The following is a 14658-nucleotide window of genomic DNA, read 5'->3' on the forward strand; positions in this document are numbered from 1 at the left end:
TGAGGTTCCTGTATTGACATATTATTTTTTTACCCCTTTTTCTCCCCAATTACGTGGTATCCAATTGGTAGTTACAGTCTTGTCTCATCACTGCAACTCCCGTACGGACTTGGGAGAGGCGAAGGTCAAGAGCTGTGCGTTCTCCGAAACACAACCCAACCAAGCCATACTGCTTCTTGACACAATGCCCACTTAACCCGGAAGCCAGCCACACCAATGCGCTCGACCCGCGACAGGTGTCGCTAGAGTTCGATGGGACATGGACATCCCTGCCGGCCAAACCCTCCCCTAACCCGGACAACGCTGGGCCGATGCTGGACCAATTGTGCGCCGCCCCATGGGTCTCCCGGTCACGGCTCGCTGGAGCCTGGACTTGAACCAGATCCTCTAGTGGCACAGCTAGCACTGTGATGCAGTGCCTTAGACCACTGCACCACCCGAAAGGCTGTATTGACGTATTTGACCATACACTGAAGCACACATTAGTACACACACACACACACACACACACACACACACACACACACACACTAGAAGATGTGGGCATCCTTAACGGGTTCACATCCTAAACAGAGTTTTAATCAATTATTTGGTGACGTGAATATATTTAGTATAGTTTAATCTAAAAAGGATTTTAATGTTTCACTATTTTTATTTTTATGAAATTCACTGAGGAGGATGGTCCTCCCCTTCCTCCTCTGAGGAGCCTCCACTGGATTCAGGCGAGTGTTCACAGAATCTCTGTCTTTGTTTACATTGTCTCCACTGTGTCTATCCTCTCTTTGTTGGTTCTACATATCCATTCTATACTCTCATTCGATGCTTCTGGTTAGTTTGGTCTGTGCCAAAAGCCAACGTACAATATAAACGATGTAGCGCTGTTAACGTTCTAAATACATCTGCAAGACTTCTTGCCAATTAGAAAAGAATGTCTAAACTGCATCTTCCCGGGATCCATCGTGCCTATGTTTGGCAGAGGTTTGTGTGCGATGTGGGGTAGAGCTGAAAAGTAAGATAGGAGAGGAGAGAAGAGAAGAGAAGATGAACAGAGAGCAGTCAGCCCTATTACACTCTTAGTGTGCTGCAGCCTGCAGGCTCTGATGCCAACCCTCTGTTTGTCTCTGACCTGCGTCTGCTGTCTGCCCCAAACGCTCCAAAACACCTGCAGCAACTCATCCAAAACTTCATAAACAAAACCCAACAACATAACTCTCTATTTACTGAGCTGCCAGCTGAACACTCCAGAAGTTGTTCTCATCATCATATAAACGATGTTTGGAGTGCTTTATTTGAATCCTCTCTCCTATTTCCCACACACACCTGCCCCTGTTACTGTGACCTTTACATTAGGGTGTGGATGGATGCGTCCTTTCCCATTTAAGGAACCAGCTGTGATGATGGACTGACAGCATTACACTCTGCTCAGGTATGTGAGGTTGGATGTGTGTGTGTGTGTGTGTGTGTGTGTGTGTGTGTGTGTGTGTGTGTGTGTGTGTGTGTGTGTGTGTGTGTGTGTGTGTGTGTGTGTGTGTGTGTGTGTGATCGAAAGAGTGAGTTCATTATCCGACTCATTGGTCCTTTAAACTGGGGCACCTACCAACCTACCTGTCCACACTCCCAGTCACACACATCAGCCTACCCAGTCACACACACCAGCCTACCCAGTCACACACATGGCTCTTAGGCCAATGAATATATAATGATGCCAGTGGCACTGTTGGCTCCTCAGCGTTCCAGCACTGGTTCACTTTCTGTGTCAGCTCAGCGGAATATGAATATGGATTATGGAATGTACCCAGTGGGCTACAGCTGGGAGGGAGGGGATTTTTTACAGCCTTAATTACATACCATGTTATAATTATCCTCCCTTCCTTCTCTCTCCTTTCTCTTTTTCTCCTTTCTCTCCCTTTTCTCCTTTCTCTTTCTCTCTTTCTATGCCACTGTAACCTTGATAAAGTATAATGATGGAGATATATTTTTTTTTGTTTAATAGAGGTAGCTGCTAGCTACCTGAGGTCTTCAGTTGTGCTTTTGTTCAACAACAAGGCTATGGTTTGTTGTCTAACCAGTGTGACCTGTATCTCTGTGTAAACATGTTTAGTGTTACAGGGGATCATAAACCTTTGTAACCTCTTATTACCACAGGCTACATGCTATTTGAGAGTTTTCAGTGCATCATAACATTCCCTAATAATAGTGCATGACAGCCATGACCAACCTCTCCCATCCCACCACCATAACGTCACCATATCCATTGTGTGTGTGTGTGTGTGTGTGTGTGCGTGTGTGTGTGTGCGTGTACGATAAGGATCTACCTTTAGCCAGCAATGCCCCCCCCCCCCCCCCCCACGTGTCACTGACTGTCCCCAACCACAAGACACCCCACCACACACACATATTTATTTCATTCTCTCACATTCTTTCTTTAATTCTCTCTCTCTTTCTTACTTTCTCTCTCTCTCCCCCCTTTCCTAAATTAGCTCTATATCTGTCATGCCCTGTGTGTCCATTTGCCTTTAATCTCATTACAGGGAGAGAGAGGGGGGGGGGGAATGTACAGAAATAGATCGGTATGTTCCAGCTCATTTCCTCACTAAATTCAGCCGTTTAGGGCACAATAAAGCCGCTTTCAGCCTGCACTGCCACCAGCCCTGTGGAGTGTGTGTATGTGTTCGTGTCATTGTGAAGTGGTAACATGTTTAATGCTGGTTAGGGAGAGGGACTGTTGCTCTGGGCCTGTTTAATGCTGGTTAAGGAGAGGGACTGTTGCTCTGGGCCTGTTTAGTGCTGGTTAGGGAGAGAGGGACTGTTGCTCTGGGCCTGTTTACTGCTGGTTTGGGAGAGGGACTGTTGCTCTGGGCCTGTTTAGTGCTGGTTAGGGAGAGGGACTGTTGCTCTGGGCCTGTTTAGTGCTGGTTAGGTAGAGGGACTGTTGCTCTGGGCCTGTCATTGTGGCCCTGTAAATATGCTTCTGCATCTGAGGACCGTGACTGAGGAAAAATGAGTCAGTGTTAATAGAGATAGCAGCATATTGAGAAATAACATATTGTATATTGAGACAGAACATATTGTATATTGAGACAGAACATATTGTATATTGAGACAGAACATATTGTATATTGAGACAGAACATATTGTATTTTGAGACAGAACATATTGTGTATTGAGACAGAACATATTGTGTATTGAGACAGAACATATTGTGTATTGAGACAGAACATATTGTATATTGAGACAGAACATATTGTATATTGAGACAGAACATATTGTATATTGAGACAGAACATATTGTATATTGAGACAGAACATATTGTGTATTGAGACAGAACATATTGTATATTGAGACAGAACATATTGTATATTGAGACAGAACATATTGTATATTGAGACAGAACATATTGTATATTGACATAGAGCTTAATGTTGGTGTCACGCCCTGACCTTAGAGATCTTTTATTCTCTATTTTGGTTAGGTCTGGGTGTGACTAGCGTGGGCATTCTAGTTTCTTTATTTCTAGGTTGGCTTGGTATGGTTCCCAATCAGAGGCAGCTGTCTATCGTTGTCTATGATTGGGGATCATATTTAGGCAGCTTTTTCCCCCCTGTTTGTTGCGGGATCTTGTTTGTGTATAGTTGCCTTGAGCACTGCATAGCTTCACGTTCCTTTCTTTCTTCTTTATTGTTTTTTGACGGTTCACGTTAAATAAAGATGATGAACCCAACCCACGCTGCATTTTGGTCCGATTCTTACAACAACATTTGTGACAGAAGATCCCAACACCCACGGACCAAGCAGCGTGCCCAGGAGGAGCAGGGATCCTGGGCCTGGGAAGAAAGCCAGGAGTGGAGAACATCCTGGACTTGGGACAAAATAATTGCAGGAGACAAAAGCCTGCCATGGAAGCAGGCGGAGGCAGCGAAGGAGGGACAGTGACGACATCGGGGTTCGCGGCCACGACGTAGGCCCAAGAAGCAGCCTCGAAAAAGTTTGGGGGGGCACACGGAGTGGTCGGTGACGCTGAGGGGTGAGTCAGAGACCATGGAGGAAGCGATGGATAGATTGAGAGAGAGTGAACGGAGGGGTGAGATAGACCTTTGAGGAGTGGTTGGCAAAATGTGGAGAGTGAAGCGGAAGACCTGTAGGTTTGGCTGGAGAGGCAAGACAGTCGCCCTGAGGAGCGTGTTAGCCATCCGATGCCACCTGTGCCAGCTCTCCGCACTCGCTTTGAGGAGAGTGTCATCGTTCCGGTACAATGTGTGCCGGTTCTACACACCGTGTCTCCAGTGCACCTCCACAGCCCGGTACGTTCTGTGCCAGCTCCCCGCACTTGCCATGCGAAGGTTGTCGTCTGTCCAGGACACGTTGTGCCAGCTTTACGCTCCAGACCTTCAGTGCGCCTCCACAGCCCGGTACGCCCTGGCCAGCTCCACGCACCAGGCCTCCAGTGCGTCTCCCCAGCCTGGTACACCTCCAGCGACAGTCTTCAGTCCAGAGCCTCCAGTGATGGTCTGCAGTCCGGAGCCTCCAGCGACGGTTTCCCAGTCCGGAGCCTCCAGCGACGGTTTCCCAGTCCGGAGCCTCCAGCGACGGTTTCCCAGTCCGGAGCCTCCAGCGACGGTTTCCCAGTCCGGAGCCTCCAGCGACGGTTTCCCAGTCCGGAGCCCCCAGCGACGGTTCCCAGTCTGGAGCCTCCTGCGAGGGTTCCCAGTCAGGAGCCTCCTGCGAGGGTTTCCAGTCCAGAGTCCCCGGTGACAATCCACGGCTCGGTTCCTCCGGGGACGATCCACGGTCCGGAGTCCCCGGCGATGATCCACGGCTCGGTTCCTCCAGCAACGATCCCCGCACCAGAGTCACCACCGAAGCAGGCGGATCTGCGAGTGGAGCGGGGTCTACGTCCCGCACCGGAGCCGCCACCGAGGCTAGATACCCACCCGGACCCCCCCCCAAAGAGTCAGGTTTTGCGGCCGGAGTCCGCACCTTTGGGGGAGGGTACTGTCACGCCCTGACTTTAGAGATCCTTTATTCTCTATTTTGGTTAGGTCGGGGTGTCACTAGGGTGAGCATTCTAGTTTCTTTATTTCTAGGTTGGCTTGGTATGGTTCCCAATCAGAGGCTATCGTTGTCTCTGATTGGGGATCATATTTATGCCGCTTTTTCCCACCTGTTTGTTGTGGGATCTTGTTTGTGTATAGTTGCCTTGAGCACTGCATAGCTTCACGTTCCATTCTTTCTTCTTTCTTGTTTTTTTTGCCGGTTTACGTTAAATAAAGATGATGAACCCAACCCACGCTGCATTTTGGTCAGATTCTTACAACAACGTTCGTGACAGTTGGAGCACATATAGTAGACTGAGACTGCTGTGAGAGGTAATGTAGTAAGCAGGCAGTGCACACATTCAGACTTGGAACGGATTTTGGGCACAATGTCAAGTGTGTAGTTTGTAAAACAATTGTCCTCCGCTCTAGGAGGTCAACGCCCTCTCGTTGCTCTTTGGAGTCTGGCCAGACAAACAAGATGTGAATTATAAGAAAGTCACCTCACAACAGTGATAATCTGACCTTGCAGTTGTCTTTTCAACAAAACCATCCATTACATATTTCCAAAAGTGTTCAATGTGATCTGTGAACTCTCCGGCCAGTGTGGGAAGTTGAGCATGCAGGAAACCAAAACAGAGGAGTATAGTAAGTTCTGTGAACTCTCCGGCCAGTGTGGGAAGTTGTGCATGCAGGAAACCAAAACAGAGGAGTATAGTAAGTTCTGTGAACTCTCCGGCCAGTGTGGGAAGTTGAGCATGCAGGAAACCAAAACAGAAGAGTATAGTAAGTTCTGTGCAACACCACAAAGGTCTAAAGTTACTCAGCCACTAGAGACTCGGGGTGCATCCCAAATGGCACCCTATCCCCTATATAGTGCACTACTTTTGACCAGAGCCATAAGGGGGTGGGCTGTTGTAGAGTTGCATTTAGGACACAGCTTCGTCTGCTAGTGTCCTAACCCCACTAGTCTCTCCAGCTGGGGTTTGACTCTGCCGCTGTCCTTTAAACCATTCTATCCCCACATCTCAGAACTCCTCTTCTCAGTATTCTGTCTGTTTTACCTCCTGTGAACTGTCCAGATACCTTGGCGATTTCACTCACTCACTCACTCACACACACACAATGTATCCATAAGGGACGTCTGCGCTGATGAATTGGTTCAATTTGTTCTTCAGTTGGCTGTTCAGAGTTGTGTGAGTATGAGAGGCTCTGTTTCAGAGAGTAGAGGGAGAGGAACAGATTCTCTTTGTCAGATACAGATCGTCAGAGAGTGCCTGAGGGTCCCAGCCCAGCCCAGGACTAAACCCAGCAGGCCTCTGGTCTTACCCCCCTCTGGATCTGGGTCTAAATCCCTATTTCATCCTCTGGGTCTCCACCCCTAAGAACCTGCCCTCAAGACTGGGCTGGGGAGGGAAGAGGAGGGAAGAGGAGGGAAAAGGAGAGGAGGGGAGGGGAAAGGAGGGAAGGAGAGAGGAGGGGAGGGAAGAGGAGGGAAGGGAAGAGTAGGGGAGAGGATGGGAGGGGATGGAAGAGGAGGGGAGGGGAGGGAAGAGGATGGGAGAGGAGGGCAGAGGAGGGGAGGGGAGGGAAGAGAAGAGGAGGGGAGGGCAGAGGAGAGGAGAGGAGGGAAGGGGAGGGAAGAGGAGGGGAGGTGAGGGAAGAGGAGGGGAGGGAAGGGGGGAGGGAAGGGAAGAGTAGGGGAGAGGAGGGGAGGGAAGAGGAGGGGAGGGAAGAGGAGAGGAGAGGGAAGAGGAGGGGATGGGAGGCAAGAGGAGGGAAGGGAAGAGTAGGGGAGAGGATGGGAGGGGAGGGGAGAGGGGGGAAGAGGAGGGGAGGGGAGGGAAGAGGAGGGGAGGGGAGGAAAGAGGAGGGGAGAGGAGGGCTGGATGGCTTAGAGTGGCTCCAACTGCAGGTATTTAAAGGTCTGTTGTCACTGAATATTAGAAAAACTGAGATTTGGTGGGATTCTCCGTATGAGAGAGAGAGAGAGAGAGAGAGAGAGAGAGAGAGAGAGAGAGAGAGAGAGAGAGAGAGAGAGAGAGAGAGAGAGAGAGAGAGAGAGAGAGAGAGAGAGAGAGAGAGAGAGAGAGAGAGAGAGAGAGAGAGAGAGAGAGAGAGAGAGAGAGAGAGAGAGAGAGAGAGAGAGAGAGAGAGAGAGAGAGAGAGAGAGAGAGAGAGAGAGAGAGAGAGAGGATATGCACCGCTGCTGAAGCACACCCTCAAACAATACTGTAACTGTATATTACAGTAGTGTGTACTGTGCTCTACACCCACTGAATGTGTTAATGTAACTTACAGTATACAAAACCCTACTATTTAAACCATCTTAGCTGTCAAACATCTGGCCTCTCCCCCTCTGTAGAACATCAACTCTCTCTCTCTCTCTCTCTCTCTCTCTCTCTCTCTCTCTCTCTGTATATATATATATATACTGCTCAAAAAATAAAGGGAACACTTAAACAACACAATGTAACTCCAAGTCAATCACACTTCTGTGAAATCAAACTGTCCACTTAGGAAGCAACACTGATTGACAATACATTTCACATGCTGTTATGCAAATGGGATAGACAACAGGTGGAAATTATAGGGAATTAGCAAGACACCCCCAATAAAGGAGTGGTTCTGCAGGTGCTGACCACAGACCACTTCTCAGTTCCTATGCTTCCTGGCTGATGTTTTGGTCACTTTTGAATGCTGGTGGTGCTTTCACTCTAGTGGTAGCATGAAACGGAGTCTACAACCCACACAAGTGGCTCAGGTAGTGCAGCTCATCCAGGATGGCACATCAATGCGAGCTGTGGCAAGAAGGTTTGCGTAGTGTCCAGACCATGGAGGCGCTACCAGGAGACAGGCCAGTACATCAGGAGACGTGGAGGAGGCCGTAGGAGGCAAACAACCCAGCAGCAGGACCGCTACCTCCGCCTTTGTGCAAGGAGGAGCAGGAGGAGCACTGCCAGAGCCCTGCAAAATGACCTCCAACAGGCCACAAATGTGCATGTGTCTGCTCAAACGGTCAGAAACAGACTCCATGAGGGTGGTATGAGGGCCCGACGTCCACAGGTGGGGGTTGTGCTTACAGCCCAACACCGTGCAGGACGTTTGGCATTTGCCAGAGAACACCAAGATTGGCAAATTCGCCACTGGCGCCCTGTGCTCTTCACAGATGAAAGCAGGTTCACACTGAGCACATGTGACAGACGTGACAGTATGGAGACGCCGTGGAGAACGTTATGCTGCCTGCAACATCCTCCTACATGACCGGTTTGGCGGTGGGTCAGTCATGGTGTGTTAGGTACCGAGATGAGATCCTCAGACCCCTTTTGAGACCATATGCTGGTGCGGTTGGCCCTGGGTTCCTCCTAATGCAAGACTATGCTAGACCTCATCTGGCTGGAGTGTGTCAGCAGTTCCTGCAAGAGGAAGGCATTGATGCTATGGACTGGCCCGCCCGTTCCCCAGACCTGAATCCAATTGAGCACATCTGGGACATCATGTCTCGCTCCATCCACCAACGCCACATTGCACCACAGACTGTCCAGGAGTTGGCGGATGCTTTAGTCCAGGTCTGGGAGGAGATCCCTCAGGAGACCATCCGCCACCTCATCAGGAGCATGCCCAGGCACTGTAGGGAGGTCATACAGGTACGTGGAGGCCACACACACTACTGAGCCTCATTTTGACTAGTTTTAAGGACATTACATCATTTTGGATCAGCCTGTAGTGTGGTTTTCCACTTTAATTTTGAGTGTGACTCCAAATCCAGACCTCCATCGGTTGATAAATTTAATTTCCATTGATAATTTTTGTGTGATTTTGTTGTCAGCACATTCAACTATGTAAAGAAAAAAAGTATTTAATACGAATATTTCATTCATTCAGATCTAGGATGTGTTGTTTTAGTGTTCCCTTAATTTTTTTTAGCAGTGTATTTATATATATATATATATATATATAGCCAAACCATGTTATGTGAGAAGTGTACAGGGTGCTGTCCGCTGAGCTATTGTATTCTGTCACATCCCAGCAGATCCGAGCTCAGGTGTGAGCTCCATGACAAGTGAAGAGAAGGGGCCGTGATTTGGTGTGTGTGTGTGTGTGTGTGCATATTTTCTCATTTGTGTGTGTGTTTCTGTGAATGTGTGTGTGCGCGTGCGTGCATGAGTGTCGCCCCAGGCGGTGCGTGGCAGTGAGATGACAGGGCCTCCTATCCCAGTGCTGATGTAACTGAACCTCCCTTTGGCTCCATCGTGTCTTTTTCTGACAGACGCTAAACAGACACCTCTCTGCCAGATCGCTCAGGGTCCTGGGGGAGACCAACGCCAAGCCCAATCTTGCTCTGTTGTTTACTCCTATGTGGATGGAGGGAGGAAGGGCTCTGGCAGCTAAACGAGACCCAGAGGGGGCAGAGAGAGAGACACCCCACTAGAGGCTAAAGGGTGGATCATTCCCTCCATCGACTCAGCACACTCCTCTCATGGTTATGGAAATGAGAAGTCCTATAACATCCATTATGTACCTCAGCATCTTTCCCTGTCCTTGTCCTTGCACTTCATCTGTATCTGATGAAGCGTAGAAACCTATGCTTTTCCCAATGCATTTTCCAGGCAGAACGTAGCTCCACAGTGAATGTGATACTAGTAGCTTCTCCTTAGATCATTCCTCCACAGCGACCGTACTCCAGTAGTTTACAGAACAGAAGCAGTAGTACACAGCAGACTGATCCTCCAATAGCAGCCTACCCATAAACCCCTGGGCCTAGGCTGGGCTGGACGGAGAAAGAACCAGGGCGGTCTCTGAGTTTAGAGGGATACTTCCTACCTCCTCTCTCCTCCTCCAATCTCCTTCTCTTTCCTCCTCTTTCCTCCTGTCTCCTTCTCTCTCCTCCTCTTTCCTCCTGTCTCCTCTCTCCTTCTCTTTCCTCCTGTCTCCTGTCTCCTCTCTCCTCCTCTTTCTTCCTGTCTCCTCCTCTCACCTTATCTTTCCTCCTCTCTCCTCCTCTTTCCCCCTCTCTCCTTCTCTTTCCTCCTCTTTCCTCCTGTCTCCTTCTCTCTCCTCCTCTTTCCTCCTGTCTCCTCTCTCCTCCTCTTTCCTCCTGTCTCCTGTCTCCTCTCTCCTCCTCTTTCTTCCTGTCTCCTCCTCTCACCTTATCTTTCCTCCTCTCTCCTCCTCTTTCCCCCTCTCTCCTTCTCTTTCCTCCTCTTTCCTCCTGTCTCCTTCTCTCTCCTCCTCTTTCCTCCTGTCTCCTCTCTCCTCCTCTTTCCTCCTGTCTCCTCTCTCCTCCTCTTTCCTCCTGTCTCCTGTCTCCTCTCTCCTCCTCTTTCCTCCTGTCTCCTGTCTCCTCTCTCCTCCTCTTTCCCCCTCTCTCCTTCTCTTTCCTCCTCCCTCCTCCTCTTTCCCCCTCTCTCCTCCTCTCTCCTTCTCTTTCCTCCTGTCTCCTCCTCTCTCCTTCTCTTTCCTTTATTCATGTTTTACACACACAGACACACACACACACACTTTACCCACTCTCACTTTACGCACACAAACGTTAAACACACACAAAGGCAGCGAGCTACTGAAGTTGTCGTGAGAGTGGATGGTGTAGTTAATTGTTCTTTTCGCCGTGGGTTTGGCTGGCGGAGGTCTAAATTGGCTCCACAATACTAACGGCCCTCTAATGAAACATTTAAGCTGCTCATTAAGCAAAGTTTCCAGACCCTTGTTTTCCTTCACCTCACAAAGCACACCATCCATCGCCATCTCACAAAACTTTGAATTTACTACTGTAGCTGTTCCTTTAAAAGAGAGAATCTGTGAAGCTTAATAAGTGTCTTTAGTGTGTCTGTGCCTGTGTGATGTCCTGATAGTAATGAGAGTTTATCTCAGGCTGAGGGTGTTGTGTTGGGGCAGACAGTGAGCTTAACTCTGAGGGTGTTGTGTTGGGGCAGACAGTGACCTTAACTCTGAGGGTGTTGTGTTGGGGTAGACAGTGACCTTAAAACCTCTTACGTATTGTGGTTCCTGTACAGGAACCAAAGTCAGCGGAAATTTCAGAGCGCCACTCGTAGTACTCGATAAAACTCAAACTTTCATTAAAACACACATGCAAGGTACTCAATTAAAGCTACACTCTTTGTGAATCTAGCCAACATGTCAGATTTGTAAAATGCTTTTCGGCGAAAGCATGAGAAGCTATTATCTGATAGCATGCACCCCCCAAAATACCTGAACGAGACCTAAACAAAAGATTTTGCGGTAGCCGGCGCTACACAAAACGCAGAAATAAAATATAAAACATTCATTACCTTTGACGAGCTTCTTTGTTGGCACTCCTATATGTCGCATAAACATCACAATTGGGTCTTTTTCCCGATTAAATCCGTCAAAGTATGCCCGAAATGTCCATTTTTGAAGGCTGTCTGATCCAAGAAAATTCAACTTTACAAGACGCAACGTCACTTTTTAAAATAAAAAAAGTTGCGTATAAACTTTTACAAATCACTTCAAACTACTTTTGTAAACCAACTTTAGGTATTAATACATGTTAATAATCGATAAAATTGATCACGGGGCGATCTGTATTCGATAGCAGCAAGTCTTGAAATCATCGTCCATTTTTTTCACTTTCATAATTTCCTGGGTGCACCCCAAGACAGGAAGTGCCTATACGTCATCCCACCAAGGATAAACTTGCAACGAAATGCCAGTATGGGCGACATCGTCTGGAAGCTGTAGGCGTTGTAAACGGAACCTCATGTATTTTCTATCGCCTTAGACAAATCAAAGACTGGCAGATGAATATTTTTTTGTGTTTTTGGTGAACAGTTTTCCCTGGGATTTTTACTCCTGAACACGTTCTGTTATAGCCACAGACATGATTTAACCAGTTTTAGAAACTTTAGAGAGTTTTCTATACACACATACTTATCATATGCATATACTATATTCCTGGCATGAGTAGCAGGACGTTGAAATGTTGCGCGATTTTTAACAAAAAGTTGCGAAAAGCTGCGAGAATTCGCATCATCCGTAACAGGGTTTACTCTGAGGGTGTTGTGTTGGGGTAGACAGTGACCTTAACTCTGAGGGTGTTGTGTTGGGGTAGACAGTGACCTTAACTCTGAGGGTGTTGTGTTGGGGTAGACAGTGACCTTAACTCTGAGGGTGTTGTGTTGGGGTAGACAGTGACCTTAACTCTGAGGGTATTGTGTTGGGGCAGACAGTGACCTTAACTCTGAGGGTGTTGTGTTGGGGTAGACAGTGACCTTAACTCTGAGGGTATTGTGTTGGGGCAGACAGTGACCTTAACTCTGAGGGTGTTGTGTTGGGGTAGACAGTGACCTTAACTCTGAGGGTATTGTGTTGGGGCAGACAGTGACCTTAACTCTGAGGGTGTTGTGTTGGGGTAGACAGTGACCTTAACTCTGAGGGTGTTGTGTTGGGGTAGACAGTGACCTTAACTCTGAGGGTGTTGTGTTGGGGTAGACAGTGACCTTAACTCTGAGGGTATTGTGTTGGGGCAGACAGTGACCTTAACTCTGAGGGTGTTGTGTTGGGGTAGACAGTGACCTTAACTCTGAGGGTGTTGTGTTGGGGTAGACAGTGACTTTAACTCTGAGGGTGTTGTGTTGGGGCAGACAGTGACCTTAACTCTAAGGTGCATCACTTCCCACTTCAGCCATGATGCAAACATAGCTAATCCTATGTCCATGCTAATGGTTCTGCTTTCATTTCTCTACTGGGTGTGATTTAGCCAGCTAAGTGTTAATGTGTGTGTATGGGTGTGTGGCTAGCTGGAGCTCTGGCTGCTGGGTTAGGGTGGAAAGGGCAGGGGGAGTTTTGGTAGAACCAGGTAGTTTTACAGTAGTAAGTCATGATAGACAGAGTGGGATAGAGGTAGGGATGGAGAGAGGGTGAGTGAGGTTGTCTGTCCATATGTACTGTCGCTGTAGTGTTATATGGGAAGAGCAAACAGGGGCATGTCCTTAGTTTGGGCCCTGGCGGGAAGACGTCAACTTCCTTCTTGATCTACTTACTGCAAGCCAGCTGTAATCTGTAGTGTTCTATATAGAACTGTGCACGTATAATGTACTGCATCAGATCCATGTATACAATAGAATAATAATATTTGCCATTTAGCAGACACATTTATCCAAAGCGACTTACAGTCATCCGTGCATTCATTTGTATGTGTATGTGTGGCTCTGGGAATCAAACCCACTATCCTGGCGTTTCAAGCGCCATGCTCTACCATACAGGACCGTGTATATAATAAAATAGAATATTGTAGCATCATTATTCAAACATGAATATGCAAATGAACTGTAAAGCCCTTGTCCATAGTCTGCATTAGGCTAGAGCAGGCTGTCTTAGCTACTGTCTGCCTCCGGTACGTATCACAGCCTCCTGTACGTATCACAGCCTCCTGTACGTATCACAGCCTCCTATACGTATCACAGCCTCCTGTACGTATCACAGCCTCCTGTACGTATCACAGCCTCCTGTACGTATCACAGCATCCTGTACGTATCACAGCATCCTGTACGTATCACAGCCTCCTGTACGTATCACAGACTCAGACACCAGAGGAGCTGCTCCATGGGACTGGAGGACTGACTGGGTCTATTTACACTAGGCATTAGTAGTACCACTGGATAGTCTCTTCTAACTCCAATAGATGTTTGCTTTGGCTCTTTACAATCCTCCAAAAGCCACTTAACCCTCACAAGGCCTGTCAGACATCCACAATGTAGCAGTCATTTCCCTCTAGGAGGGAGGACACTGTGAAGGGGAAGACCGAGTGGAGCACAGCCTTGTACATATCCATTACCTCTCCATGGTTGGAGAGTTATGGAGCATCCCATCACACACACCCACCCCCACACACACACACACACACACCCACACACACACACACACACACACACACACACACACACACACACACACACACACACACACACACAACCATTAGGTCCATGGAGGGAGAGAGTTATGGAGGATCCCATCACACACACACACACACACACTCACTCACACACACTCACACAACCATTAGGTCCATGGAGGGAGAGAGTTGTGGCGGTGTGACTAGAGATGAATGGGGGCGCTGTGTGTTTTAATGGGGGTTGATGGTGGTCTTTGTGTTATAGTGTCGGGCTGGTCTGTTAATGGCCTGCTCCCAGCAGGAGGTCTACTGATTTACAACAGGGTTAGATACTGTAGCAGGGAGAAACTCACACACACACACACAAGCACAGTGGCATTCTCCGCTGTCACACTACAGGCAGGCGCCTAACCAATAGCTCTCACCCTCTTCTTCTTTTCTCCTCTCCTCTCCTCCTCCTGTCTTCCTGTCCTCCTCTTTTCCTCTCCTTCTCTCCTCTTCTCTTTCTATCCTCCTCTCTTCCTGTCTTCCTCTCCTCCTCTCTTCCTCTCCTCCACTCTTTCTATCCTCCTCTCTTCCTGTCTTCCTCTCCTCCTCTCTTCCTCTCCTCCTCCTCTCTTCCTCTCCTCCTCCTGTCTTCTTCTCAGCTGTGTTTCCATGTCCTTACTGACAGAAACCCTACAAGGGGGAAATCAGCCAGGCCTCAGACATAAAATACACCCCTTAAACCAACGGTGATTTATGGGAGGAGA

General features: G+C 48.3%; 1 protein-coding gene across 2 annotated transcripts in view; it reads left to right on the forward strand.

Moving 5' to 3' along the window:
* LOC139390826 (cyclin-dependent kinase 14-like) overlaps window positions 1-14658 on the forward strand; it is a 211148-nt gene that overhangs the window by 181279 nt on the left and 15211 nt on the right. The window lies entirely within an intron of this gene.

Source organism: Oncorhynchus clarkii, chromosome 3 (assembly GCF_045791955.1).
Source record: "Oncorhynchus clarkii lewisi isolate Uvic-CL-2024 chromosome 3, UVic_Ocla_1.0, whole genome shotgun sequence".
Lineage (NCBI taxonomy): Eukaryota > Metazoa > Chordata > Actinopteri > Salmoniformes > Salmonidae > Oncorhynchus > Oncorhynchus clarkii.